Below are 26,846 nucleotides of genomic sequence, written 5' to 3' on the forward strand. Positions count from 1 at the left end.
AAAATCATGTGTTGGTAATGTAAAAAGACCTACAGGACATGATATTAGCAGGGGGTCTTAAATTAAACTACAAAAGAGGCTCAACACTGTTTAGCTGCCAAAAGCAGTTGGAATTGGGCCTAAACAGTGTGGTAAGTCTTTAGGTGATGGCTATTGTGTATGTTTGACCTCTTCCAAATGTCTGTGCTGGCAATAAAAAGAAAAAGTTTCCAATTTAAATAGCTAGAGAATAAAAACAATTTGCCAGTAATGTGAAAAAACCTACAGCACCTGGTGTTCCCATGTGGTCTCCCACCCAAGTACTAACCAGGCCAAACACTGCTTAGCTTCCAAGATCAGACGAGATTGGGCCTATCCAATGTGGTATGGCTGTAGGTGAGATACAGGCACTTTTTTGCCCTCTTTTACTTCTATCACCAGGTAAGCTAATACAAAAGTTTCCTAACTGTATTGGCTTACTGAAAAAAATCATGTGTTGGTAATGTAAAAAGACCTACAGGACATGATATTAGCAGGGGGTCTTAAATTAAACTACTAAAGAGGCTCAACACTGTTTAGCTGCCAAAAGCAGTTGGAATTGGGCCTAAACAGTGTGGTAAGTCTTTAGGTGATGGCTATTGTGTCTGTTTGACCTCTTCCAAATGTCTGTGCTGGCAATAAAAAGAAAAAGTTTCCAATTTAAATAGCTAGAGAATAAAAACAATTTGCCAGTAATGTGAAAAAACATACAGCACCTGGTGTTCCCATGTGGTCTCCCACCCAAGTACTAACCAGGCCCAACACTGCTTAGCTTCCAAGATCAGACAAGATTGGGACTATCCAATGTGGTATTGCTGTAGGTGAGATACAGGCACTTTTTTGCCCTCTTCTACATCTATCACCAGGTAAGCTAATAAAAAAGTTTCCTAACTGTATTGGCTTACTGAAAAAAATCATGTGTTGGTAATGTTAAAAGACCTACAGGACATGATATTAGCAGGGGGTCTTAAATTAAACTACTAAAAAGGCTCAACACTGTTTAGCTGCCAAAAGCAGTTGGAATTGGGCCTAAACAGTGTGGTAAGTCTTTAGGTGATGGCTATTGTGTCTGTTTGACCTCTTTCAAATGTCTGTGCTGGCAATAAAAAGAAAAAGTTTCCAATTTAAATAGCTAGAGAATAAAAACAATTTGCCAGTAATGTGAAAAAACCTACAGCACCTGGTGTTCCCATGCGGTCTCCCACCCAAGTACTAGACAGGTCCAACACTGCTTAGCTTCCAAGATCGGATGAGATTGGGCCTATCCAATGTGGTATGGCTGTAGGTGAGATACAGGCACTTTTTTGCCCTCTTCTACATCTATCACCAGGTAAGCTAATAAAAAAGTTTCCTAACTGTATTGGCTTACTGAAAAAAATCATGTGTTGGTAATGTAAAAAGACCTACAGGACATGATATTAGCAGGGGGTCTTAAATTAAACTACTAAAGAGGCTCAACACTGTTTAGCTGCCAAAAGCAGTTGGAATTGGGCCTAAACAGTGTGGTAAGTCTTTAGGTGATGGCTATTGTGTCTGTTTGACCTCTTCCAAATGTCTGTGCTGGCAATAAAAAGAAAAAGTTTCCAATTTAAATAGCTAGAGAATAAAAACAATTTGCCAGTAATGTGAAAAAAACCTACAGCACCTGGAGTTCCCATGTGGTCTCCCACCCAAGTACTAATCAGGCCCAACACTGCTTAGCTTCCAAGATCAGACGAGATTGGGCCGATCCAATGTTGTATGGCTGTAGGTGAGATACAAGCACTTTTTTGCCCTCTTCTACTTCTATCACCAGGTAAGCTAATAAAAAAGTTTCCTAACTGTATTGGCTTACTGAAAAAAATCATGTGTTGGTAATGTAAAAAGACCTACAGGACATGATATTAGCAGGGGGTCTTAAATTAAACTACTAAAGAGGCTCAACACTGTTTAGCTGCCAAAAGCAGTTGGAATTGGGCCTAAACAGTGTGGTAAGTCTTTAGGTGATGGCTATTGTGTCTGTTTGACCTCTTCCAAATGTCTGTGCTGGCAATAAAAAGAAAAAGTTTCCAATTTAAATAGCTAGAGAATAAAAACAATTTGCCAGTAATGTGAAAAAACCTACAGCACCTGGTGTTCCCATGTGGTCTCCCACCCAAGTACTAACCAGGCCCAACACTGCTTAGCTTCAAAGATCAGACGAGATTGGGCCTATCCAATGTGGTATGGCTGTAGGTGAGATACAGGCACTTTTTTGCCCTCTTCTACTTCTATCACCAGGTAAGCTAATACAAAAGTTTCCTAACTGTATTGGCTTACTGAAAAAAATCATGTGTTGGTAATGTAAAAAGACCTACAGGACATGATATTAGCAGGGGGTCTTAAATTAAACTACAAAAGAGGCTCAACACTGTTTAGCTGCCAAAAGCAGTTGGAATTGGGCCTAAACAGTGTGGTAAGTCTTTAGGTGATGGCTATTGTGTCTGTTTGACCTCTTCCAAATGTCTGTGCTGGCAATAAAAAGAAAAAGTTTCCAATTTAAATAGCTAGAGAATAAAAACAATTTGCCAGTAATGTGAAAAAACCTACAGCACCTGGTGTTCCCATGTGGTCTCCCACCCAAGTACTAACCAGGCCAAACACTGCTTAGCTTCCAAGATCAGACGAGATTGGGCCTATCCAATGTGGTATGGCTGTAGGTGAGATACAGGCACTTTTTTGCCCTCTTTTACTTCTATCACCAGGTAAGCTAATACAAAAGTTTCCTAACTGTATTGGCTTACTGAAAAAAATCATGTGTTGGTAATGTAAAAAGACCTACAGGACATGATATTAGCAGGGGGTCTTAAATTAAACTACTAAAGAGGCTCAACACTGTTTAGCTGCCAAAAGCAGTTGGAATTGGGCCTAAACAGTGTGGTAAGTCTTTAGGTGATGGCTATTGTGTCTGTTTGACCTCTTCCAAATGTCTGTGCTGGCAATAAAAAGAAAAAGTTTCCAATTTAAATAGCTAGAGAATAAAAACAATTTGCCAGTAATGTGAAATAACCTACAGCACCTGGTGTTCCCATGTGGTCTCCCACCCAAGTACTAACCAGGCCCAACACTGCTTAGCTTCCAAGATCAGACAAGATTGGGACTATCCAATGTGGTATGGCTGTAGGTGAGATACAGGCACTTTTTTGCCCTCTTCTACATCTATCACCAGGTAAGCTAATAAAAAAGTTTCCTAACTGTATTGGCTTACTGAAAAAAATCATGTGTTGGTAATGTTAAAAGACCTACAGGACATGATATTAGCAGGGGGTCTTAAATTAAACTACTAAAAAGGCTCAACACTGTTTAGCTGCCAAAAGCAGTTGGAATTGGGCCTAAACAGTGTGGTAAGTCGTTAGGTGATGGCTATTGTGTCTGTTTGACCTCTTTCAAATGTCTGTGCTGGCAATAAAAAGAAAAAGTTTCCAATTTAAATAGCTAGAGAATAAAAACAATTTGCCAGTAATGTGAAAAAACCTACAGCACCTGGTGTTCCCATGCGGTCTCCCACCCAAGTACTAGACAGGTCCAACACTGCTTAGCTTCCAAGATCGGATGAGATTGGGCCTATCCAATGTGGTATGGCTGTAGGTGAGATACAGGCACTTTTTTGCCCTCTTCTACATCTATCACCAGGTAAGCTAATAAAAACGTTTCCTAACTGTATTGGCTTACTGAAAAAAATTATGTGTTGGTAATGTAAAAAGACCTACAGGACATGATATTAGCAGGGGGTCTTAAATTAAACTACTAAAGAGGCTCAACACTGTTTAGCTGCCAAAAGCAGTTGGAATTGGGCCTAAACAGTGTGGTAAGTCTTTAGGTGATGGCTATTGTGTCTGTTTGACCTCTTCCAAATGTCTGTGCTGGCAATAAAAAGAAAAAGTTTCCAATTTAAATAGCTAGAGAATAAAAACAATTTGCCAGTAATGTGAAAAAAACCTACAGCACCTGGAGTTCCCACGTGGTCTCCCACCCAAGTACTAATCAGGCCCAACACTGCTTAGCTTCCAAGATCAGACGAGATTGGGCCGATCCAATGTGGTATGGCTGTAGGTGAGATACAAGCACTTTTTTGCCCTCTTCTACTTCTATCACCAGGTAAGCTAATAAAAAAGTTTCCTAACTGTATTGGCTTACTGAAAAAAATCATGTGTTGGTAATGTAAAAAGACCTACAGGACATGATATTAGCAGGGGGTCTTAAATTAAACTACTAAAGAGGCTCAACACTGTTTAGCTGCCAAAAGCAGTTGGAATTGGGCCTAAACAGTGTGGTAAGTCTTTAGGTGATGGCTATTGTGTCTGTTTGACCTCTTCCAAATGTCTGTGCTGGCAATAAAAAGAAAAAGTTTCCAATTTAAATAGCTAGAGAATAAAAACAATTTGCCAGTAATGTGAAAAAACCTACAGCACCTGGTGTTCCCATGTGGTCTCCCACCCAAGTACTAACCAGGCCCAACTCTACTTAGCTTCCAAGATCAGATGAGATTGGGCCTATCCAATGTGGTATGGCTGTATGTGAGATACAGGCACTTTTTTGCCCTCTTCTACATCTATCACCAGGTAAGCTAATAAAAAAGTTTCCTAACTGTATTGGCTTACTGAAAAAAATCATGTGTTGGTAATGTAAAAAGACCTACAGGACATGATATTAGCAGGGGGTCTTAAATTAAACTACTAAAGAGGCTCAACACTGTTTAGCTGCCAAAAGCAGTTGGAATTGGGCCTAAACAGTGTGGTAAGTCTTTAGGTGATGGCTATTGTGTCTGTTTGACTTCTTCCAAATGTCTGTACTGGCAATAAAAAGAAAAAGTTTCCAATTTAAATAGCTAGAGAATAAAAACAATTTGCCAGTAATGTGAAAAAACCTACAGCACCTGGTGTTCCCATGTGGTCTCCCACCCAAGTACTAACCAGGCCCAACACTGCTTAGCTTCAAAGATCAGACGAGATTGGGCCTATCCAATGTGGTATGGCTGTAGGTGAGGTACAGGCACTTTTTTGCCCTCTTCTACTTCTATCACCAGGTAAGCTAATACAAAAGTTTCCTAACTGTATTGGCTTACTGAAAAAAATCATGTGTTGGTAATGTAAAAAGACCTACAGGACATGATATTAGCAGGGGGTCTTAAATTAAACTACAAAAGAGGCTCAACACTGTTTAGCTGCCAAAAGCAGTTGGAATTGGGCCTAAACAGTGTGGTAAGTCTTTAGGTGATGGCTATTGTGTCTGTTTGACCTCTTCCAAATGTCTGTGCTGGCAATAAAAAGAAAAAGTTTCCAATTTAAATAGCTAGAGAATAAAAACAATTTGCCAGTAATGTGAAAAAACCTACAGCACCTGGTGTTCCCATGTGGTCTCCCACCCAAGTACTAACCAGGCCAAACACTTCTTAGCTTCCAAGATCAGACGAGATTGGGCCTATCCAATGTGGTATGGCTGTAGGTGAGATACAGGCACTTTTTTGCCCTCTTCTACTTCTATCACCAGGTAAGCTAATACAAAAGTTTCCTAACTGTATTGGCTTACTGAAAAAAATCATGTGTTGGTAATGTAAAAAGACCTACAGGACATGATATTAGCAGGGGGTCTTAAATTAAACTACTAAAGAGGCTCAACACTGTTTAGCTGCCAAAAGCAGTTGGAATTGGGCCTAAACAGTGTGGTAAGTCTTTAGGTGATGGCTATTGTGTCTGTTTGACCTCTTCCAAATGTCTGTGCTGGCAATAAAAAGAAAAAGTTTCCAATTTAAATAGCTAGAGAATAAAAACAATTTGCAAGTAATGTGAAAAAACCTACAGCACCTGGTGTTCCCATGTGGTCTCCCACCCAAGAACTAACCAGGCCCAACACTGCTTAGCTTCCATGATCGGACGATATTGGTCCGATCCAATGTGGTATGGCTGTAGGTGAGATGCAGGCACTTTTTTGCCCTCTTCTACTTCTATCACCAGGTAAGCTAATAAAAAAGTTTCCTAACTGTATTGGCTTACTGAAAAAAATCATGTGTTGGTAATGTAAAAAGACCTACAGGACATGATATTAGCAGGGGGTCTTAAATTAAACTACTAAAGAGGCTCAACACTGTTTAGCTGCCAAAAGCAGTTGGAATTGGGCCTAAACAGTGTGGTAAGTCTTTAGGTGATGGCTATTGTGTCTGTTTGACCTCTTCCAAATGTCTGTGCTGGCAATAAAACGAAAAAGTTTTCAATTTAAATAGCTAGAGAATAAAAACAATTTGCCAGTAATGTGAAAAAACCTACAGCACCTGGTGTTCCCATGTGGTCTCCCAACCAAGTACTAACCAGGCCCAACACTGCTTAGCTTCCAAGATCAGACGAGATTGGGCCTATCCAATGTGGTATGGCTGTAGGTGAGATACAGGCACTTTTTTGCCCTCTTCTACATCTATCACCAGGTAAGCTAATAAAAAAGTTTCCTAACTGTATTGGCTTACTGAAAAAAATCATGTGTTGGTAATGTAAAAAGACCTACAGGACATGATATTAGCAGGGGGTCTTAAATTAAACAACTAAAGAGGCTCAACACTGTTTAGCTGCCAAAAGCAGTTGGAATTGGGCCTAAACAGTGTGGTAAGTCTTTAGGTGATGGCTATTGTGTCTGTTTGACTTCTTCCAAATGTCTGTACTGGCAATAAAAAGAAAAAGTTTCCAATTTAAATAGCTAGAGAATAAAAACAATTTGCCAATAATGTGAAAAAACCTACAGCTCTTGGTGTTCCCATGTGGTCTCCCACCCAAGTACTAACCAAGCCCAACACTGCTTAGCTTCAAAGATCAGACGAGATTGGGCCTATCCAATGTGGTATAGCTGTAGGTGAGATACAGGCACTTTTTTGCCCTCTTCTACTTCTATCACCAGGTAAGCTAATACAAAAGTTTCCTAACTGTATTGGCTTGCTGAAAAAAATCATGTGTTGGTAATGTAAAAAGACCTACAGGACATGATATTAGCAGGGGGTCTTAAATTAAACTACAAAAGAGGCTCAACACTGTTTAACTGCCAAAAGCAGTTGGAATTGGGCCTAAACAGTGTGGTAAGTCTTTAGGTGATGGCTATTGTGTCTGTTTGACTTCTTCCAAATGTCTGTACTGGCAATAAAAATAAAAAGTTTCCAATTTAAATAGCTAGAGAATAAAAACAATTTGCCAATAATGTGAAAAAACCTACAGCACCTGGTGTTCCCATGTGGTCTCCCACCCAAGTACTAACCAGGCCCAACACTGCTTAGCTTCCAAGATCAGACGAGATTGGGCCTATCCAATGTGGTATGGATGTAGGTGAGATACAGGCACTTTTTTGCCCTCTTCTACATCTATCACCAGGTAAGCTAATAAAAAAGTTTCCTAACTGTATTGGCTTACTGAAAAAAATCATGTGTTGGTAATGTAAAAAGGCCTACAGGACATGATATTAGCAGGGGGTCTTAAATTAAACTACTAAAGAGGCTCAACACTGTTTAGCTGCCAAAAGCAGTTGGAATTGGGCCTAAACAGTGTGGTAAGTCTTTAGGTGATGGCTATTGTGTCTGTTTGACCTCTTCCAAATGTCTGTGCTGGCAATAAAAAGAAAAAGTTTCCAATTTAAATAGCTAGAGAATAAAAACAATTTGCCAGTAATGTGAAAAAATCTACAGCACCTGGTGTTCCCATGTGGTCTCCCACTCAAGTACTAACCAGGCCCAACACTGCTTAGCTTCAAAGAACAGACGAGATTGGGCCTATCCAACGTGGTATGGCTGTAGGTGAGATACAGGCACTTTTTTGCCCTCTTCTACTTCTATCACCAGGTAAGCTAATACAAAAGTTTCCTAACTGTATTGGCTTACTGAAAAAAATCATGTGTTGGTAATGTAAAAAGACCTACAGGACATGATATTAGCAGGGGGTCTTAAATTAAACTACAAAAGAGGTTCAACACTGTTTAGCTGCCAAAAGCAGTTGGAATTGGGCCTAAACAATGTGGTAAGTCTTTAGGTGATGGCTATTGTGTCTGTTTGACCTCTTCCAAATGTCTGTGCTGGCAATAAAAAGAAAAAGTTTCCAATTTAAATAGCTAGAGAAAAAAAATCAATTTGCCAGTAATGTGAAAAAAACCTACAGCACCTGGTGTTCCCATGTGGTCTCCCACCCAAGTACTAACCAGACCCAACACTGCTTAGCTTCCAAGATCAGACGAGATTGGGCCTATCCAATGTGGTATGGCTGTAGGTGAGATAATGGCACTTTTTTGCCCTCTTCTACATCTATCACCAGGTAAGCTAATAAAAAAGTTTCCTAACTGTATTGGCTTACTAAAAAAAATCATGTGTTGGTAATGTAAAAAGACCTACAGGACATGATATTAGCAGGGGGTCTTAAATAAAACTACTAAAGAGGCTCAACACTGTTTAGCTGCCAAAAGCAGTTGGAATTGGGCCTAAACAGTGTGGTAAGTCTTTAGGTGATGGCTATTGTGTCTGTTTGACCTCTTCCAAATGTCTGTGCTGACAATAAAAAGAAAAAGTTTCCAATTTAAATAGCTAGAGAATAAAAACAATTTGCCAGTAATGTGAAAAAACCTACAGCACCTGGTGTTCCCATGTGGTCTCCCACCTAAGTACTAACCAGGCCCAACACTGCTTAGCTTCCAAGATCAGACGAGATTGGGCCTATCCAATATGGTATGGCTGTAGGTGAGATAAAGGCACTTTTTTGCCCTCTTCTACATCTATCACCAGGTAAGCTAATAAAAAAGTTTCCTAACTGTATTGGCTTACTGAAAAAAATCATGTGTTGGTAATGTAAAAAGACCTACAGGACATGATATTAGCAGGGGGTCTTAAATAAAACTACTAAAGAGGCTCAACACTGTTTAGCTGCCAAAAGCAGTTGGAATTGGGCCTAAACAGTGTGGTAAGTCTTTAGGTGATGGCTATTGTGTCTGTTTGACTTCTTCCAAATGTCTGTACTGCAATAAAAAGAAAAAGTTTCCAATTAAAATAGCTAGAGAATAAAAACAATTTGCCAGTAATGCGAAAAAACCTACAGCACCTGGTGTTCCCATGTGGTCTCCCACCCAAGTACTAACCAGGCCCAACACTGCTTAGCTTCAAAGATCAGACGAGATTGGGCCTATCCAATGTGGTATGGCTGTAGGTGAGATACAGGCACTTTTTTGCCCTCTTCTACTTCTATCACCAGGTAAGCTAATACAAAAGTTTCCTAACTGTATTGGCTTACTGAAAAAAATCATGTGTTGGTAATGTAAAAAGACCTACAGGACATGATATTAGCAGGGGGTCTTAAATTAAACTACAAAAGAGGCTCAACACTGTTTAGCTGCCAAAAGCAGTTGGAATTGGGCCTAAACAGTGTGGTAAGTCTTTAGGTGATGGCTAGTGTGTCTGTTTGACCTCCTCCAAATGTCTGTGCTGGCAATAAAAAGAAAAAGTTTCCAATTTAAATAGCTAGAGAATAAAAACAATTTGCCAGTAATGTGAAAAAACCTACAGCACCTGGTGTTCCCATGTGGTCTCCCACCCAAGTACTAACCAGGCCAAACACTGCTTAGCTTCCAAGATCAGACGAGATTGGGCCTATCCAATGTGGTATGGCTGTAGGTGAGATGCAGGCACTTTTTTGCCCTCTTCTACATCTATCACCAGGTAAGCTAATAAAAAAGTTTCCTAACTGTATTGGCTTACTGAAAAAAATCATGTGTTGGTAATGTAAAAAGACCTACAGGACATGATATTAGCAGGGGGTCTTAAATTAAACTACTAAAGAGGCTCAACACTGTTTATCTGCCAAAAGCAGTTGGAATTGGGCCTAAACAGTGTGGTAAGTCTTTAGGTGATGGCTATAGTGTGTGTTTGACCTCTTCCAAATGTCTGTGCTGGCAATAAAAAGAAAAAGTTTCCAATTTAAATAGCTAGAGAATAAAAACAATTTGCCAGTAATGTGAAAAAATCTACAGCAACTGGTGTTCCCATGTGGTCTCCCACCCAAGTACTAACCAGGCCCAACACTGCTTAGCTTCAAAGAACAGACGAGATTGGGCCTATCCAATGTGGTATGGCTGTTGGTGAGATACAGGCACTTTTTTGCCCTCTTCTACTTCTATCACCAGGTAAGCTAATACAAAAGTTTCCTAACTGTATTGGCTTACTGAAAAAAATCATGTGTTGGTAATGTAAAAAGACCTACAGGACATGATATTAGCAGGGGGTCTTAAATTAAACTACAAAAGAGGTTCAACACTGTTTAGCTGCCAAAAGCAGTTGGAATTGGGCCTAAACAATGTGGTAAGTCTTTAGGTGATGGCTATTGTGTCTGTTTGACCTCTTCCAAATGTCTGTGCTGGCAATAAAAAGAAAAAGTTTCCAATTTAAATAGCTAGAGAATAAAAACAATTTGCCAGTAATGTGAAAAAACCTACAGCACCTGGTGTTCCCATGTGGTCTCCCACCCAAGTACTAACCAGGCCCAACACTGCTTAGCTTCCAAGATCAGACGAAATTGGGCCGATCCAATGTGGTATGGCTGTAGGTGAGATACAGGCACTTTTTTGCCCTCTTCTACTTCTATCACCAGGTAAGCTAATAAAAAAGTTTCCTAACTGTATTGGCTTACTGAAAAAAATCATGTGTTGGTAATGTAAAAAGACCTACAGGACATGATATTAGCAGGGGGTCTTAAATTAAACTACTAAAGAGGCTCAACACTGTTTAGCTGCCAAAAGCAGTTGGAATTGGGCCTAAACAGTGTGGTAAGTCTTTAGGTGATGGCTATTGTGTCTGTTTGACCTCTTCCAAATGTCTGTGCTGGCAATAAAAAGAAAAAGTTTCCAATTTAAATAGCTAGAGAATAAAAACAATTTGCCAGTAATGTGAAAAAACCTACAGCACCTGGTGTTCCCATGTGGTCTCCCACCCAAGAACTAACCAAGCCCAACACTGCTTAGCTTACAATATCCGACGAGATTGGGCCGATCCAATGTGGTATGGCTGAAGGTTAGATACAGGCACTTTTTTGCCCTCTTCTACTTCTATCACCAGGTAAGCTAATAAAAAAGTTTCCTAACTGTATTGGCTTACTAAAAAAAAATCATCTGTTGGTAATGTAAAAAGACCTACAGGACATGACATTAGCAGGGGGTTTTAAATTAAACTACTAAAGAGGCTCAACACTGTTTAGCTGCCAAAAGCAGTTGGAATTGGGCCTAAACAGTGTGGTAAGTCTTTAGGTGATGGCTATTGTGTCTGTTTGACCTCTTCCAAATGTCTGTGCTGGCAATAAAAAGAAAAAGTTTCCAATTTAAATAGCTAGAGAATAAAAACAATTTGCCAGTAATGTGAAAAAACCTACAGCACCTGGTGTTCCCATGTGGTCTCCCACCCAAGTACTAACCAGGCCCAACTCTACTTAGCTTCCAAGATCAGACGAGATTGGGCCTATCCAATGTGGTATGGCTGTATGTGAGATACAGGCACTTTTTTGCCCTCTTCTACATCTATCACCAGGTAAGCTAATAAAAAAGTTTCCTAACTGTATTGGCTTACTGAAAAAAATCATGTGTTGGTAATGTAAAAAGACCTACAGGACATGATATTAGCAGGGGGTCTTAAATTAAACTACTAAAGAGGCTCAACACTGTTTAGCTGCCAAAAGCAGTTGGAATTGGGCCTAAACAGTGTGGTAAGTCTTTAGGTGATGGCTATTGTGTCTGTTTGACTTCTTCCAAATGTCTGTACTGGCAATAAAAAGAAAAAGTTTCCAATTTAAATAGCTAGAGAATAAAAACAATTTGCCAGTAATGTGAAAAAACCTACAGCACCTGGTGTTCCCATGTGGTCTCCCACCCAAGTACTAACCAGGCCCAACACTGCTTAGCTTCAAAGATCAGACGAGATTGGGCCTATCCAATGTGGCATGGCTGTAGGTGAGATACAGGCACTTTTTTGCCCTCTTCTACTTCTATCACCAGGTAAGCTAATACAAAAGTTTCCTAACTGTATTGGCTTACTGAAAAAAATCATGTGTTGGTAATGTAAAAAGACCTACAGGACATGATATTAGCAGGGGGTCTTAAATTAAACTACAAAAGAGGCTCAACACTGTTTAGCTGCCAAAAGCAGTTGGAATTGGGCCTAAACAGTGTGGTAAGTCTTTAGGTGATGGCTATTGTGTCTGTTTGACCTCTTCCAAATGTCTGTGCTGGCAATAAAAAGAAAAAGTTTCCAATTTAAATAGCTAGAGAATAAAAACAATTTGCCAGTAATGTGAAAGAACCTACAGCACCTGGTGTTCCCATGTGGTCTCCCACCCAAGTACTAACCAGGCCCAACACTGCTTAGCTTCCAAGATCAGACGAGATTGGGCCTATCCAATGTGGTATGGCTGTAGGTGAGATACAGGCACTTTTTTGCCCTCTTCTACATCTATCACCAGGTAAGCTAATAAAAAAGTTTCCTAACTGTATTGGCTTACTGAAAAAAATCATGTGTTGGTAATGTAAAAAGATCTACAGGACATGATATTAGCAGGGGGTCTTAAATTAAACTACTAAAGAGGCTCAACACTGTTTAGCTGCCAAAAGCAGTTGGAATTGGGCCTAAACAGTGTGGTAAGTCTTTAGGTGATGGCTATTGTGTCTGTTTGACCTCTTCCAAATGACTGTGCTGGCAATAAAAAGAAAAAGTTTCCAATTTAAATAGCTAGAGAATAAAAACAATTTGCCAGTAATGTGAAAAAATCTACAGCACCTGGTGTTCCCATGTGGTCTCCCACACAAGTACTAACCAGGCCCAACACTGCTTAGCTTCAAAGAACAGACGAGATTGGGCCTATCCAATGTGGTATGGCTGTAGGTGAGATAAAGGCACTTTTTTGCCCTCTTCTACATCTATCACCAGGTAAGCTAATAAAAAAGTTTCCTAACTGTATTGGCTTACTGAAAAAAATCATGTGTTGGTAATGTAAAAAGACCTACAGGACATGATATTAGCAGGGGGTCTTAAATTAAACTACTAAAGAGGCTCAACACTGTTAAGCTGCCAAAAGCAGTTGGAATTGGGCCTAAACAGTGTGGTAAGTCTTTAGGTGATGGCTATTGTGTCGGTTTGACTTCTTCCAAATGTCTGTACTGGCAATAAAAAGAAAAAGTTTCCAATTTAAATAGCTAGAGAATAAAAACAATTTGCCAGTAATGTGAAAAAACCTACAGCACCTGGTGTTCCCATGTGGTCTCCCACCCAAGTACTAACCAGGCCCAACACTGCTTAGCTTCCATGATCGGACGATATTGGGCCGATCCAATGTGGTATGGCTGTAGGTGAGATACAGGCACTTTTTTGCCCTCTTCTACTTCTATCACCAGGTAAGCTAATAAAAAAGTGTCCTAACTGTATTGGCTTACTGAAAAAAATCATGTGTTGGTAATGTAAAAAGACCTACAGGACATGATATTAGCAGGGGGTCTTAAATTAAACTACTAAAGAGGCTCAACACTGTTTAGCTGCCAAAAGCAGTTGGAATTGGGCCAAAACAGTGTGGTAAGTCTTTAGGTGATGGCTATTGTGTCTGTTTGACCTCTTCCAAATGTCTGTGTTGGCAATAAAAAGAAAAAGTTTCCAATTTAAATAGCTAGAGAATAAAAACAATTTGCCAGTAATGTGAAAAAACCTACAGCACCTGGTGTTCTCATGTGGTCTCCCACCCAAGTACTAACCAGGCCCAACACTGCTTAGCTTCCAAGATCGGACGAGATTGGGCCGATCCAATGTGGTATGGCTGTAAGTGAGATACAGGGACTTTATTGCCCTCTTATTCTTCTATCACCAGGTAAGCTAATAAAAAAGTTTCCTAACTGTATTGGCTTATTGAAAAAAATCACATGTTGGTAATGTAAAAAGACCTACAGGAGATGATATTAGCAGGGGGTCTTAAATTAAACTACTAAAGAGGCTCAACACTGTTTAGCTGCCAAAAGCAGTTGGAATTGGGCCTAAACAGTGTGGTAAGTCTTTAGGTGATGCCTATTGTGTCTGTTTGACCTCTTCCAAATGTCTGTATTGGCAATAAAAAGAAAAAGTTTCCAATTTAAATAGCTAGAGAATAAAAACAATTTGCCAGTAATGTGAAAAAACCTACAGCACCTGGTGTTCCCATGTGGTCTCCCACCCAAGTACTAACCAGGCCCAACACTGCTTAGCTTCCAAGATCAGACGAGATTGGGCCTATCCAACGTGGTATGGCTGTAGGTGAGATACATGCACTTTTTTGCCCTCTTCTACATCTATCACCAGGTAAGCTAATAAAAAAGTTTCCTAACTGTATTGGCTTACTGAAAAAAATCATGTGTTGGTAATGTAAAAAGACCTACAGGAAATGATATTAGCAGGGGGTCTTAAATTAAACTACTAAAGAGGCTCAACACTGTTTAGCTGCCAAAAGCAGTTGGAATTGGGCCTAAACAGTGTGGTAAGTCTTTAGGTGATGGCTATTGTGTCTGTTTGACCTCTTCCAAATGTCTGTGCTGGCAATAAAAAGAAAAAGTTTCCAATTTAAATAGCTAGAGAATAAAAACAATTTGCCAGTAATGTGAAAAAACCCATAGCACCTGGTGTTCCCATGTGGTCTCCCACCGAAGTACTAACCAGGCCCAACACTGCTTAGCTTCCAAGATCTGACGAGATTGGGCCTATCCAATGTGGTATGGCTGTAGGTGAGATAAAGGCACTTTTTTGCCCTCTTCTACATCTATCACCAGGTAAGCTAATAAAAAAGTTTCCTAACTGTATTGGCTTACTGAAAAAAATCATGTGTAGTAGATAATGAACCCCTTTTTATCAAACTAAAAGTGACAGGTGCCCCGCCCCTTTCCACGCCCCTTTCCACGCCCCTTTCCACGCCCCTGACACTCCTACTATACGCCCCCTTTTAATAGTGTTTTATATCAAATAATATGTGTTTTAATCATTGAATATTTATCTGTGAGATGATTTAGATGTTCCATCAACAGTAAAATGCTGCCAATGAAATAAAGGTTAGAGACTTCTAAAATAAATATTAGAGCTGATAGTTTTTAATAAGCCTACAAGAAATGAATTTTATTTATTTGATGCTGTATATAAACTATGTCTGCAAACAAACAAAAAAAAAAAAAAAGCGTCTCTCATGTTACACAGAAATTCTTGCTTACACACCAAGCACTTTAAAATGCATGACACAGTGATAATTTTTTTTTTTTTTTTAAGCTGCAGGAGAAAAGTATCTGTATATTAGAGATAGCCATTTCAGATGCACCACGCCTAAAACTGCAGATAGCATATTAAAAAATCCAGATGAAAATGAATATATAAAAAATAAAAATCGGATGAAGAACGCGTATTACAACGTATTATATCCGGGTAGTTATAGCGGCGTTGATGCATTTTATGCGTCGAATAAAGGCTTGTATAAAAGACGGGATATTAAAGAATGGATATTACCAAAAGCATCTCTCATGTTACACAAATATTCTTGCTTACACACCAAGCACTTTGCAATGCATGACACAGTGATTTTTTTTTTTTAAACTGCAGGAGAAAAGTATCTGTATATTAGAGATAGCCATTTCAGATGCACCACGCCTAAAACTGCAGATAGCATATGGTTGTACAAATATTGAAAAAACAACAACATGCAGAATTTTCACAAGTAATGTGGGGAATCATTGTTTAATTACCAAGTATATGTTATGGTTCTGGGGCGTCCTGCCTCCCCTAACTCCGTTGCCTCTAACCAGCAGTTAACGGACGCGTGCGGTGCTAGGCTTCACCTATAATAGCCGCGTTCGAGAGAGCTGGTTAGTCCGGCTCTAACCCCGATGCCACCAGGTCTTACGTGGGACAACGCGTCTGCCAAGGCTAGCGGAGAGCAAGGGGAACCTCTTACTAATAACCCGATAAGCCAGGAGCCCAGAACCATCTACAGGAAGACGACTCCACGGGGATGGAGAGTACACGATGGAGTAATGCTACCACTGGCAACAGTTCTTTGCGATGGTATACACTATCAATAATCGGCAACAATGCTCTGCGATGGTATAAACAATCAATAATCGGCAACAATGCTCTGCGATGGTATAAACAATCAATAATCGGCAACAATGCTCTGCGATGGTATAAACAATCAATAATCGGCAACAACCCCCTCCCAGCGTACACAGGTCGTGATGGTGATACGACGTATAAGATGAGAAGATGATGGTACTAAAATCTCAACTTATCTGAAATGTCGTGGGTAGGGATGCCACGGATGGGTCAAGGAAGAACCAGGAACCAGACAGGAAAAACTGAGACGAATCCACTTGACAGGACACGGACTGACAGGCTAGAATCTCCTCAGGAACCGGGAACACTCTGCACAGAAAGTGAGAACTATATCCGGCGTCAGCCATAGTCCAGGAGGGGTTTAAATACCCCCAACAGCCAATGCCTGGTCCCTGCCTAAATCCCTGGCTAAAGGCAGCTGAGAATTAAACCCCTTCCTCCCCGCGGCCGCCTGGCGTCCCCCGTCGCCTAGGCAACCGCTGTGGCCGGGGAGGAAGTGGGAGTGCCTTGGGGCTTAAGCTGCCGCCCGCCGGCGTCCTAACGCAGCGGCGTCCTGGTTGTCTAGCAACCGCCGGGACGCGCTGCTGCGGAAGTGCCGGGCGGAGGTGGAAGGAGCGTGTGTTGCTCCTAACACCTTCCCCCCGTGACGGCGCTATGATGCGGCGGCGTCCCGGCTGCCTAGCAACAGCCGGGACGCGCCGCTGGGAGACCGCTTCGCGGCTCCTAACAGTATCCCCCCCTTGAGGAGGGGTCACCGAACCCTTGGCCCCTGGTTTCCCGGGGAATTGTTTGAAGAATAAATTTTTCAACTTAGGTGCATGCAGAAACCTCTCCGGGACCCAAGACCTTTCCTCTACCCCATAGTTTTTCCAGTGTACCAGGAATTTGAGACGCCCCCGCACCCTCTTGGAATCTAAAATTTTCTCAACCACAAATTCCTTGCGGCCGTGCACAAGAACGGGTCTGGGTTTGTGGGCCTGAGAGTTTCTATCCCGGGTGGAGGAAAACACCGGTTTAAGGAGCGAGCAATGAAAGACATTGTTAATCCTTAAGGACTTGGGTAATAACAACTTGAAAGCCACAGGGTTGATTTTTTCTTTTATTAAAAAGGGTCCAATAAATTTCGGACCTAACTTAGATGTGGCCTGATGAAGTTTGATGTTACGTGTGGATAACCACACCCTTTGCCCCACCCTGAAGAAACATGGTCTCCTATGAACGTTTACAAAACGCTTGGCGCCACGAGCTGCCTGTTCCAGGGCTACATGGATCTTTCTCCAGGACTTCCTTAAGTGAGTTACCAAGGACGAGGAAGAAGGACTCTGAGACTGAACATCAAAAGCATTGAATTTGGGATGCATGCCGGTAACACAGTAGAAAGGGGATTTCCTAGAGGCTGTGTGGCATGAATTATTATAAGAAAACTCTGCCACCGGGAGTAATTCTGCCCAATTACTTTGACATTTGGAAATGAAGCACCTTAAATACTGTTCCAGGCTCTGATTGGTTCTTTCGGTCTGCCCATTGGACTGAGGGTGGTACCCTGACGAGAGGCTAACATGAATGTCCAGACTTTTGCAAAAAGATCTCCAGAACCTGGCCACGAACTGCGATCCCCTGTCAGAGACAATATCTACCGGTAGCCCATGTAACCTAAATACATGTTGAATAAAAAGATGAGCCAGTTCCTGAGCGCTGGGAATTTTCCGTAAAGGAACAAAGTGTGCCATCTTGCTAAACCGGTCCACGGTCACCCAGATAGTGTTGTACATCCCGGATTGAGGCAACTCTACAATAAAATCCATGGAAATGTGAGACCATGGTTTACGAGGGATGGACAAAGGATGGAGTTGACCAAAGGGTGACCCTCTGGAAGCTTTGTTTCTGGCACAGACCTCACAAGACATGACAAATTGACGAGTGTCAGGACGAATGGTGGGCCACCAAACCGCTCGGGACAAAGACTCAAGAGTTTTTTTAACTCCCGGGTGACCAGAAATTTTGGAGGCGTGGAAGTCCTTGAGAACCAACAGACGGAGTCCCTTGGGAACAAAAAGACGTCCCTCTGGAGTATTCTCCGGAGCTTGAGCCTGGCCTGCCAAAACCCGTGAAGCTAAGTCCTGTGTTAACCCTGCAATGATAATGGAAGCTGGCACAATAGGAATTTCAAATGATCTGGACTCCTGAAGCGGCTGAAAACTCCGTGACAAGGCATCCGCCTTAACGTTCTTCGGACCCGGTCTGAACGTTATGACGAAATTAAACCTGGTAAAAAACAAAGCCCATCTGGCCTGTCGGGGATTCAGCCGCTTGGCCGACTCGATATATGCCAAATTTTTATGGTCAGTAATCACCGTAACCACATGCATGGCTCCCTCCAGCCAATGACGCCATTCCTGGAGAGCCCATTTAATGGCCAAGAGTTCCCGGTTGCCAACATCATAATTCCGCTCTGCGGAAGAAAATTTCCGGGAAAGATACGCACATGGATGGATCTTATTATCGGAGGGTTCTCTTTGTGACAATACGGCACCCGCCCCAATTTCTGATGCATCCACTTCCACCAGAAAAGGCTCCCTAGGATCCGGGTGTCTGAGGATAGGTGCAGAACAGAAGGCCTCCTTGAGCTTCTCAAAGGCCATCAAGGCTGGTCTGGACCAACTCTGAGGATCAGCTCCTTTCTTAGTCAATTCCACGATGGGGGCCACGATATCGGAAAAGGAGCGAATGAACCGACGATAATAGTTTGCAAAGCCCAAGAATCTCTGGACGGCCTTAAGACTGGTGGGACGCGTCCATGAGAGAACGGCCTGGACTTTGCTCGGGTCCATGGAGAACCCCTTGGGAGAGATGATATAACCAAGGAACGCAATCCGATCCACCTCAAACTCACATTTCTCCAGTTTGGCATACAGATTATTTTCCCGGAGTTTCTGAAGAACCAACTTGACATGATTGCGATGTTCTGAAAGGCTTCCGGAATAAATGAGAATATCATCCAGGTATACCACAGAAAAAACCCCAAGATAATCCCGAAGCACCTCATTAATGAAATCCTGGAAGACTGCGGGGGCATTTGAGAGCCCAAACGGCATTACAAGGTACTCATAGTGGCCAGTATGAGTGTTGAAAGCCGTTTTCCACTCGTCCCCTTCTCTAATCCTGATGAGATTATATGCTCCCCGTAAATCAATTTTAGAGAAAATAACGGCCTCCCGGACCTGATCGAATAACACTGAGATCAACGGCAAGGGATAGGAGTTTTTGACAGTAATCTTGTTCAAGGCCCGATAGTCAATGCACGGCCTCAGGGACCCGTCTTTTTTCTCTACAAAAAAAAACCCCGCCCCGACTGGGGACTTAGATGGACGAATAAATCCCTTAACGATATTTTCTTGAATATATGAATCCATCGCTTGGGTTTCTGGAATGGAGAGAGCATACAACCGCCCTTTGGGTAGAGAAGCCCCAGGGATCAAATCAATGGCACAATCGAACGGCCGATGTGGTGGTAACACATCTGCCTCTTTTTTAGAGAAAACATCGGCAAACTCTAAATATTGAGATGGTAATGAGGGAAACATCGGCTGAGTGATACGTACAGGAAGAGAGAGACATTCCTGACGACACTTGGGACCCCATTCCCGAATCTCCCCTGTCTCCCAATTAATGTTGGGGTTATGTTTCCTCATCCACGGTAACCCCAAAACCAAAGGTGCCATGGGACATTGGAAGAGGAAAAAAGAAATTTCCTCCGAGTGGAGAGATCCCACAACTAATTTGAGAAGAGGGGTGCGATGAGATATGGTGCCGTTCGTCAAAGGGTAACCATCCAAACCACAAACTGAAACAGGAGAGTCTAGAGGCAAGGATGGAATACCCAGTGAGGTGGCTAGACTGACATCACAAAAATTCCCTGCCGCACCACTATCTAAAAAGGCGGTAACCTCTGTGGTACCTCCAGCGAAAGTAATCCTGGTAGCGACTAATACAGAATTTAAAGAGGAGAACCCTGCTAAACCTAAATGACGCTCCCCTCCCTCACTTAGGCTTTGTCTTTTACCGACTTCTGAGGACACTCGATTGCCCGGTGACCTGGACCCCCACAGTAGAGGCACAAGCCCCTGCTCCTGCGACGATTTTTTTCGGAAGCAGAGAGCCGCGTGGCCCCCAACTGCATGGGTTCCTCATCGGAATCGAGCACCTCCTCCGTGGGTTTGGGAGACCACCCTCCGGAGACTTTTTCTCTCTGTCGCTCACGAAGTCGTCGGTCTATTCTAATCGTGAGCTTCATTAACTCATCCAGAGAGACAGGCACAGGGTATTGTACTAAGCAATCCTTAATGCGCTCAGATAACCCAACTCTAAACTGGCTACGGAGAGCGGGATCGTTCCACCCAGAATCGACTGCCCACCTTCTAAATTCTGTGCAGTATGTCTCTGCGGGACCCCTACCCATTCTCAGAGAACGCAGGTTAGCTTCTGCCGAGGCCACCCGGTCGGGGTCATCGTAGAGAAGACCCATAGCCGTAAAGAAATTATTCACTGAGGTGAGAGCTTCTGCACCTGCAGGAAGCCCAAAGGCCCATGTCTGGGGATCCCCCTGCAGGAGGGAAACGATTATGCCTACCCTCTGCATCTCTGATCCAGAGGACTGAGGGCGCAGCTTAAAGTACAATTTACATGCCTCCCGAAAATTAAAAAACTGGGATCGATCCCCTGAAAAACGATCCGGGAGGTTAACCTTAGGCTCAACCGGACGGGAAGTGGACAAGGAGTGGGCTACCCTCTCGTCCTGAGCATTAACCCGGAGAGTGAGATCTTGAAGTCTCTGGGTTAAATTATGTACCTGACCGGCCAGGACTTGGGCTGCAGCCTGTGGTGTGGTCTCCATGTATACCAGTGATGGGTATGATAATACTGTAATTGGCCGGATATAATGTTATGGTTCTGGGGCGTCCTGCCTCCCCTAACTCCGTTGCCTCTAACCAGCAGTTAACGGACGCGTGCGGTGCTAGGCTTCACCTATAATAGCCGCGTTCGAGAGAGCTGGTTAGTCCGGCTCTAACCCCGATGCCACCAGGTCTTACGTGGGACAACGCGTCTGCCAAGGCTAGCGGAGAGCAAGGGGAACCTCTTACTAATAACCCGATAAGCCAGGAGCCCAGAACCATCTACAGGAAGACGACTCCACGGGGATGGAGAGTACACGATGGAGTAATGCTACCACTGGCAACAGTTCTTTGCGATGGTATACACTATCAATAATCGGCAACAATGCTCTGCGATGGTATAAACAATCAATAATCGGCAACAATGCTCTGCGATGGTATAAACAATCAATAATCGGCAACAATGCTCTGCGATGGTATAAACAATCAATAATCGGCAACAACCCCCTCCCAGCGTACACAGGTCGTGATGGTGATACGACGTATAAGATGAGAAGATGATGGTACTAAAATCTCAACTTATCTGAAATGTCGTGGGTAGGGATGCCACGGATGGGTCAAGGAAGAACCAGGAACCAGACAGGAAAAACTGAGACGAATCCACTTGACAGGACACGGACTGACAGGCTAGAATCTCCTCAGGAACCGGGAACACTCTGCACAGAAAGTGAGAACTATATCCGGCGTCAGCCATAGTCCAGGAGGGGTTTAAATACCCCCAACAGCCAATGCCTGGTCCCTGCCTAAATCCCTGGCTAAAGGCAGCTGAGAATTAAACCCCTTCCTCCCCGCGGCCGCCTGGCGTCCCCCGTCGCCTAGGCAACCGCTGTGGCCGGGGAGGAAGTGGGAGTGCCTTGGGGCTTAAGCTGCCGCCCGCCGGCGTCCTAACGCAGCGGCGTCCTGGTTGTCTAGCAACCGCCGGGACGCGCTGCTGCGGAAGTGCCGGGCGGAGGTGGAAGGAGCGTGTGTTGCTCCTAACACCTTCCCCCCGTGACGGCGCTATGATGCGGCGGCGTCCCGGCTGCCTAGCAACAGCCGGGACGCGCCGCTGGGAGACCGCTTCGCGGCTCCTAACAGTATATAACTGGGAAATCATTGTTTAATTACCAAGTATATAACTGTGTAGAGTGGTACACCGTTCAAATCTTGAAGAAATAATAACATCATTCAGAGAAAAAATATTTGGTTATTAATACATGGAATTTAAATTGTCACATGCCATGTATATATATATATATGGATCAGAGCTGCGTCTTTTACGCATGAGTGGGTGTCATCTAGTGGTTTATTTTGGTAATACACATGTTAGCAAATGAACATTTTAATTATTTACAGCTTCTAATATAGGCAGAAGATTTGGTAAAACAAAATGGGGTAACAACAGGCAGACTGGGAACCAATATTTACGGATTAGCGATTCGTAAATATTTATGTTATTTTTGCTTTTAGCTTATGTGAATTTTATATATATATATATATATATATATATATATATATATATATATATAAAAATCATAATTTCGTTTGTAAATATACGTCACGTTTACAGGCTAAATAAATATTTTTTAATAAGGAATGTGAATTCCTAAAAAATGTTTTTGTAACCGCATGCAGAGAAAAAATATTTGGTTATTAATACATGGAATATAAATTTTCACATGCTATATATGGATCAGAGCTGCGTCTTTTACGCATGAGTGGATGCCATCTAGTGGTTTATTTTGGTAATACACATGTTAGCAAATGAACATTTTAATTATTTACAGCTTCTAATATAGGCAGAAGATTTGGTAAAACAAAATGGGGTAACAACAGGCAGACTTGGAGCCAATATTTACGAATTTGCGATTCATAAATATTTATGTTATTTTTGTTTTTAGCTTATGTGAATTTATTATATATATATATATATATATATATATATATATATATATATATATATATAAATCATAATATCGTTTGTAAATATGCGTCATGTTTACAGGCTAAATAAAGGTTTTTTAATAAGGAATATGAATTCCTAAAAAATGAATTTGTAACATTTTTCAGAGAAAAAATATATAAATCATAATATCGTTTGTAAATATGCGTCATGTTTACAGGCTAAATAAAGGTTTTTTAATAAGGAATATGAATTCCTAAAAAATGAATTTGTAACATTTTTCAGAGAAAAAATATTTGGATATTAATAATTTGGTGAATTTAGAAAAATATGTTGTTACACAAGCCCCTTTAACTCCACCCGCTAGGAGGGGTTGTGCTTTGCAAGCGTCAGCATATTTCAACTATATAAGGTATGCAGGCCTTCACTGAATCCACTGCAGATGCAAATCACCCACAGAGATTGTATTGCACCAGAATTATGTAAGTAGTATTTTAAAAATATTGACTTTCTTTCTTTTTTTTATTATGTCTTTCTGAAGTTAATATACTGCTGATGTTGTCTTACTGCTGCTAATATACTAATATTATTGTCTAGCTGTTGTTAATATACTAATGTTGTCGCTGTCTTACCGATGCTTGATGTTAATATATATAATAATGCATATATAATAATGGCGTTGTCTTACCGGTGCTTGATGCTGATATATACTAATGTCATTGACAAAACTGCACTATGGGGCCTAAACTTTTCTAGTTATGGTCCTGACCCTAAGTAATTACTTTTCTACTATGCTAACTCATTTAATGTCAACATTAAACAGTCTTCTTTAATTAATCTATTGCTAATCTTTCTGTGTAGTAAAATATATTTTGTATTTATGAATTGTGTATAAATTTAATCCGTTCTATATGTATTTATTAGTTTAAACATAGAAACATAGAATTACCATATTGTGATCATCCCCTAAGTATTCATTGTACTTATGCGCTAAATTATTTAATCCCGACATTTCTGTGGAATTATTTTTCCTAAATGTTGATTTGTAGCACATTTTATGTCTTCATTTGTAAAATGTTACTGTATTTAAAATATAGTTATTTATGGTTTATAAGTGCTATGTGAAATAACTATGTATATTTAAAATAAATGTATTATTTCCATCTTTCAGCATTAAGGTTATTTCAAGACATAGCTTCGGAAACGAATAAATAATGGAGGTATGTGTTTCTAGTTTATTTGATTGTCGTGTCATTAAAATAGGATTACACAAACATATTATGTAAAAAAGTTATTTTTATATTTATACTTTTGTTATATCTTGTTTTAACAGTCAACAAGCCAGAATGTCTTTGATATCTCAGATGATGATATGATTACAGGAATTTTGCAAGCTGATGCGCCGCTTTATCAGCCGCTAGCACGTAAGTAGTGACATGTTGTTTAATGTTCATCTATATATATTTGTTTTAAAATGTTTATGATCACATAATTAACATTACATTATTTTACGCAGGGCCGGACGGTCAGAGTCTGATAAGTCCTGCACCATTTGATGTAGAATACGCATTTGGGAACGATGCTGAAATGTTTCAGACGCCTTATCCAACATACGCAGAGTCAAACCAGTCGCAAAGTAGCTGTAAGTATACGAATGATCGTGTGATGTAAACTTATCTTTCTAAAATTGATGTATGAAATGATTTTAAATGGCATCTTTGTAATTTGCAGACAACCCTACACGACCATGCGTGGAAACAGATGTTAAAGACTTTATACGCGCTGTGTCATCATGCCAACCCCCATCGCCTGAATCAGAGTTTTCTATTGATAGTAAGTTAATTAAACAATGCTATACGCTTGTTAAACATGTTTAAAATGATAATTTTTCCGCAGTGTAAAAATTTAAATCGTATATGTATAGCTAACTGTTTTTGTTTTTTTCTCTTTTAGTATTCAATGAAGTAATAAATAACATGTCAATATATAGCAATATTAATACAACGGATGATGAAATTATGGAAGAACAAGCGCCCCGTACAAGCACGCCGGTGATAACAACGCCACATCCGCACGAAGATGACAAAGAGAATCAACACACGACGATGCACCCGATCAGACATTATCGTCTAGATGGTTCTACGCCGTTGATAATGAATCAGTTGCACAGTGAAATTAAACCAGGCAGACGTCTGAGAGGTATGTCACGCGCGACGCATACGGCTGATGAAGCACCTAAACAACGGGGTGTGAAGAGGAAATTGGCTTATACTGACAAAACCGAGCCTAAAAGAAAGCGATTGACACCTTTACAAGATGTGCCAAATGTGCAAACTAAATGTAACAGCAACAAATTTAAGGAGTTGCCCGATCGGGACGATGATGATGAACAATCGTCCTGCATTAGTGTTAAAACTGGCGCAGAGTGCGCAAAAGGTAAGAGGGTCAATAGGCTCTCAAAAAAGTATAAACTCGGTGGTGCGATTGAAAATAGGATTATAATATCACCACGTACACAGGATGAACCCATTATAATCCCTGATACTCAGGATGCCCCTATTATAATTCCAGAAACACAACCTGGTCTCATAATAATTCCAGAAACTCAGGCGGGGCCCATTATAAATTCATGTGTTGATTATGATTTATGTGAAAATTCCCAGTTGTTGTATGCATCCGACATAGAATCTAATGACGGCCCTGCGGGACATGGTGTTTCAGGGCCTACAAACAAAGGGGTTAAATCTGTGCATTTTGCCGCAAAGGACGTGGTTGGTGCCGGCCCATCAGACGTAGGTTCATCAGGTGCAGGTGTTAGAAGACAATCACGTCCATCGCGACAGGCTGTTGCAGGTCCATCAGGTGCTGGTTCAAAGGGTGGAAGTGCTAGAAAACAACATCATCCATCGCATCACAACACGATGGATGATGTTGTTGCCGGGCCATCAGGCGTAGGTTCAAAAGGTGGTAGTGCTAGAAAACAACAACATCATCCATCGCATCACAACACAATGGATGATGCTGTTGCCGGGCCATCAGGTGTAGGTTCAAAAGGTGGTAGTGCTAGAAAACAACAACATCATCCAATGCATCACAACACGATGGATGATGTTGTTGCCGGGCCATCAGGCGTAGGTTCAAAAGGTGTTGGTAGGAAAAACACTACAAGTGAATCAGCAAAGTCAGAGCGCGCAAGAAAAGCAGCAGAATTAAAATATAATGCATTGTTAGGATCAGTTTGGAGGGAAACCGCTTACACAAATCACATTTCTACAGGAATGCTGATGCAACTCACAGAAATAATGCATAGCGGTAAATGTAGCCAGAGCGCGCTTAATACATTTATTAAGCGGTATATGGAACTCGCGATAGAAAGGATAAGTCTAGTTAGGGAGACCAGTGAATTCCTAGCGGCCAACGCATTTGGTAAAAAAAAGAAATGACTAGTCATGACAGGGCGCGGTTTGAACCGCATTGCAATGCGTAGATCACAGCGCCATAAAAATACAAACAGAAATGTAAAATTAAAACGGGCTATAAGGACATTAATAAACTTAAGAAAAAAGAAGCAACTTAGACTGTCACGACAAGGCATGCGTAGGTTTAGTGATCAGGATGGCAACACGCAGCCAAGATGCATAGATAGAGGACCATCACAGATAGATAGCATTGAACATGTAGCATCACCCATACCAGGTGATCGGGTATCACCTGGTAATGATGATGCGGCACACCCTGTTTTTTTAGAGTCCATAAACAGATACGAACGAGATTACCCCAATTTCAGAGCATCCGAAATCCAGCACCATTTCCGTTTTGTTAATTTGAATAGGATCACATCATTTGTGGATGCTATGGGGGCAATACACGTTGCAATTCA

At 41.5% G+C, this 26,846-nt stretch overlaps 21 non-coding genes and 11 pseudogenes across 21 annotated transcripts; all 32 read right to left on the reverse strand.

Moving 5' to 3' along the window:
* Window positions 1-258: 258 nt before the first annotated feature.
* On the reverse strand, window positions 259-377 carry LOC146048148 (5S ribosomal RNA). Its single transcript, XR_014466093.1, has one exon. It is a non-coding gene; the product is annotated as a 5S ribosomal RNA (ribosomal RNA).
* A 345-nt stretch (window positions 378-722) lies between these two features.
* LOC146035566 (5S ribosomal RNA) lies at window positions 723-841 on the reverse strand (annotated as a pseudogene).
* A 345-nt stretch (window positions 842-1,186) lies between these two features.
* LOC146046233 (5S ribosomal RNA) lies at window positions 1,187-1,305 on the reverse strand. The gene has a single exon (XR_014465799.1). It is a non-coding gene; the product is annotated as a 5S ribosomal RNA (ribosomal RNA).
* A 346-nt stretch (window positions 1,306-1,651) lies between these two features.
* Window positions 1,652-1,770, reverse strand: LOC146035397 (5S ribosomal RNA; annotated as a pseudogene).
* Window positions 1,771-2,115: 345 nt separating this feature from the next.
* LOC146047112 (5S ribosomal RNA) lies at window positions 2,116-2,234 on the reverse strand. Its single transcript, XR_014465999.1, has one exon. It is a non-coding gene; the product is annotated as a 5S ribosomal RNA (ribosomal RNA).
* Window positions 2,235-2,579: 345 nt separating this feature from the next.
* On the reverse strand, window positions 2,580-2,698 carry LOC146048159 (5S ribosomal RNA). Its single transcript, XR_014466094.1, has one exon. It is a non-coding gene; the product is annotated as a 5S ribosomal RNA (ribosomal RNA).
* Window positions 2,699-3,043: 345 nt separating this feature from the next.
* On the reverse strand, window positions 3,044-3,162 carry LOC146046496 (5S ribosomal RNA). Its single transcript, XR_014465904.1, has one exon. It is a non-coding gene; the product is annotated as a 5S ribosomal RNA (ribosomal RNA).
* A 345-nt stretch (window positions 3,163-3,507) lies between these two features.
* On the reverse strand, window positions 3,508-3,626 carry LOC146046235 (5S ribosomal RNA). The gene has a single exon (XR_014465800.1). It is a non-coding gene; the product is annotated as a 5S ribosomal RNA (ribosomal RNA).
* Window positions 3,627-3,972: 346 nt separating this feature from the next.
* On the reverse strand, window positions 3,973-4,091 carry LOC146045889 (5S ribosomal RNA). Its single transcript, XR_014465659.1, has one exon. It is a non-coding gene; the product is annotated as a 5S ribosomal RNA (ribosomal RNA).
* A 345-nt stretch (window positions 4,092-4,436) lies between these two features.
* On the reverse strand, window positions 4,437-4,555 carry LOC146034940 (5S ribosomal RNA). Its single transcript, XR_014460349.1, has one exon. It is a non-coding gene; the product is annotated as a 5S ribosomal RNA (ribosomal RNA).
* A 345-nt stretch (window positions 4,556-4,900) lies between these two features.
* Window positions 4,901-5,019, reverse strand: LOC146047123 (5S ribosomal RNA). Its single transcript, XR_014466000.1, has one exon. It is a non-coding gene; the product is annotated as a 5S ribosomal RNA (ribosomal RNA).
* Window positions 5,020-5,364: 345 nt separating this feature from the next.
* LOC146035721 (5S ribosomal RNA) lies at window positions 5,365-5,483 on the reverse strand (annotated as a pseudogene).
* A 345-nt stretch (window positions 5,484-5,828) lies between these two features.
* LOC146038375 (5S ribosomal RNA) lies at window positions 5,829-5,947 on the reverse strand (annotated as a pseudogene).
* A 345-nt stretch (window positions 5,948-6,292) lies between these two features.
* Window positions 6,293-6,411, reverse strand: LOC146041346 (5S ribosomal RNA). The gene has a single exon (XR_014463476.1). It is a non-coding gene; the product is annotated as a 5S ribosomal RNA (ribosomal RNA).
* A 345-nt stretch (window positions 6,412-6,756) lies between these two features.
* LOC146035845 (5S ribosomal RNA) lies at window positions 6,757-6,875 on the reverse strand (annotated as a pseudogene).
* A 345-nt stretch (window positions 6,876-7,220) lies between these two features.
* Window positions 7,221-7,339, reverse strand: LOC146046793 (5S ribosomal RNA). Its single transcript, XR_014465970.1, has one exon. It is a non-coding gene; the product is annotated as a 5S ribosomal RNA (ribosomal RNA).
* A 345-nt stretch (window positions 7,340-7,684) lies between these two features.
* Window positions 7,685-7,803, reverse strand: LOC146036932 (5S ribosomal RNA; annotated as a pseudogene).
* Window positions 7,804-8,150: 347 nt separating this feature from the next.
* Window positions 8,151-8,269, reverse strand: LOC146045926 (5S ribosomal RNA). The gene has a single exon (XR_014465683.1). It is a non-coding gene; the product is annotated as a 5S ribosomal RNA (ribosomal RNA).
* Window positions 8,270-8,614: 345 nt separating this feature from the next.
* Window positions 8,615-8,733, reverse strand: LOC146045900 (5S ribosomal RNA). Its single transcript, XR_014465669.1, has one exon. It is a non-coding gene; the product is annotated as a 5S ribosomal RNA (ribosomal RNA).
* A 344-nt stretch (window positions 8,734-9,077) lies between these two features.
* On the reverse strand, window positions 9,078-9,196 carry LOC146047134 (5S ribosomal RNA). The gene has a single exon (XR_014466001.1). It is a non-coding gene; the product is annotated as a 5S ribosomal RNA (ribosomal RNA).
* Window positions 9,197-9,541: 345 nt separating this feature from the next.
* Window positions 9,542-9,660, reverse strand: LOC146048170 (5S ribosomal RNA). Its single transcript, XR_014466095.1, has one exon. It is a non-coding gene; the product is annotated as a 5S ribosomal RNA (ribosomal RNA).
* A 345-nt stretch (window positions 9,661-10,005) lies between these two features.
* LOC146037967 (5S ribosomal RNA) lies at window positions 10,006-10,124 on the reverse strand (annotated as a pseudogene).
* A 345-nt stretch (window positions 10,125-10,469) lies between these two features.
* Window positions 10,470-10,588, reverse strand: LOC146047388 (5S ribosomal RNA). The gene has a single exon (XR_014466024.1). It is a non-coding gene; the product is annotated as a 5S ribosomal RNA (ribosomal RNA).
* Window positions 10,589-10,933: 345 nt separating this feature from the next.
* Window positions 10,934-11,052, reverse strand: LOC146038584 (5S ribosomal RNA; annotated as a pseudogene).
* A 346-nt stretch (window positions 11,053-11,398) lies between these two features.
* Window positions 11,399-11,517, reverse strand: LOC146035417 (5S ribosomal RNA; annotated as a pseudogene).
* Window positions 11,518-11,862: 345 nt separating this feature from the next.
* On the reverse strand, window positions 11,863-11,981 carry LOC146034378 (5S ribosomal RNA). The gene has a single exon (XR_014459790.1). It is a non-coding gene; the product is annotated as a 5S ribosomal RNA (ribosomal RNA).
* A 345-nt stretch (window positions 11,982-12,326) lies between these two features.
* Window positions 12,327-12,445, reverse strand: LOC146035695 (5S ribosomal RNA). The gene has a single exon (XR_014460701.1). It is a non-coding gene; the product is annotated as a 5S ribosomal RNA (ribosomal RNA).
* A 345-nt stretch (window positions 12,446-12,790) lies between these two features.
* LOC146036883 (5S ribosomal RNA) lies at window positions 12,791-12,909 on the reverse strand (annotated as a pseudogene).
* Window positions 12,910-13,254: 345 nt separating this feature from the next.
* On the reverse strand, window positions 13,255-13,373 carry LOC146036592 (5S ribosomal RNA; annotated as a pseudogene).
* Window positions 13,374-13,718: 345 nt separating this feature from the next.
* LOC146046173 (5S ribosomal RNA) lies at window positions 13,719-13,837 on the reverse strand. The gene has a single exon (XR_014465772.1). It is a non-coding gene; the product is annotated as a 5S ribosomal RNA (ribosomal RNA).
* Window positions 13,838-14,182: 345 nt separating this feature from the next.
* Window positions 14,183-14,301, reverse strand: LOC146041481 (5S ribosomal RNA). The gene has a single exon (XR_014463490.1). It is a non-coding gene; the product is annotated as a 5S ribosomal RNA (ribosomal RNA).
* A 345-nt stretch (window positions 14,302-14,646) lies between these two features.
* On the reverse strand, window positions 14,647-14,765 carry LOC146033969 (5S ribosomal RNA). The gene has a single exon (XR_014459383.1). It is a non-coding gene; the product is annotated as a 5S ribosomal RNA (ribosomal RNA).
* Between the last annotated feature and the right edge of the window lie 12,081 nt (window positions 14,766-26,846).

Source organism: Crinia signifera, chromosome 1 (genome assembly GCF_055691185.1).
Source record: "Crinia signifera chromosome 1, ASM5569118v1, whole genome shotgun sequence".
NCBI lineage: Eukaryota > Metazoa > Chordata > Amphibia > Anura > Myobatrachidae > Crinia > Crinia signifera.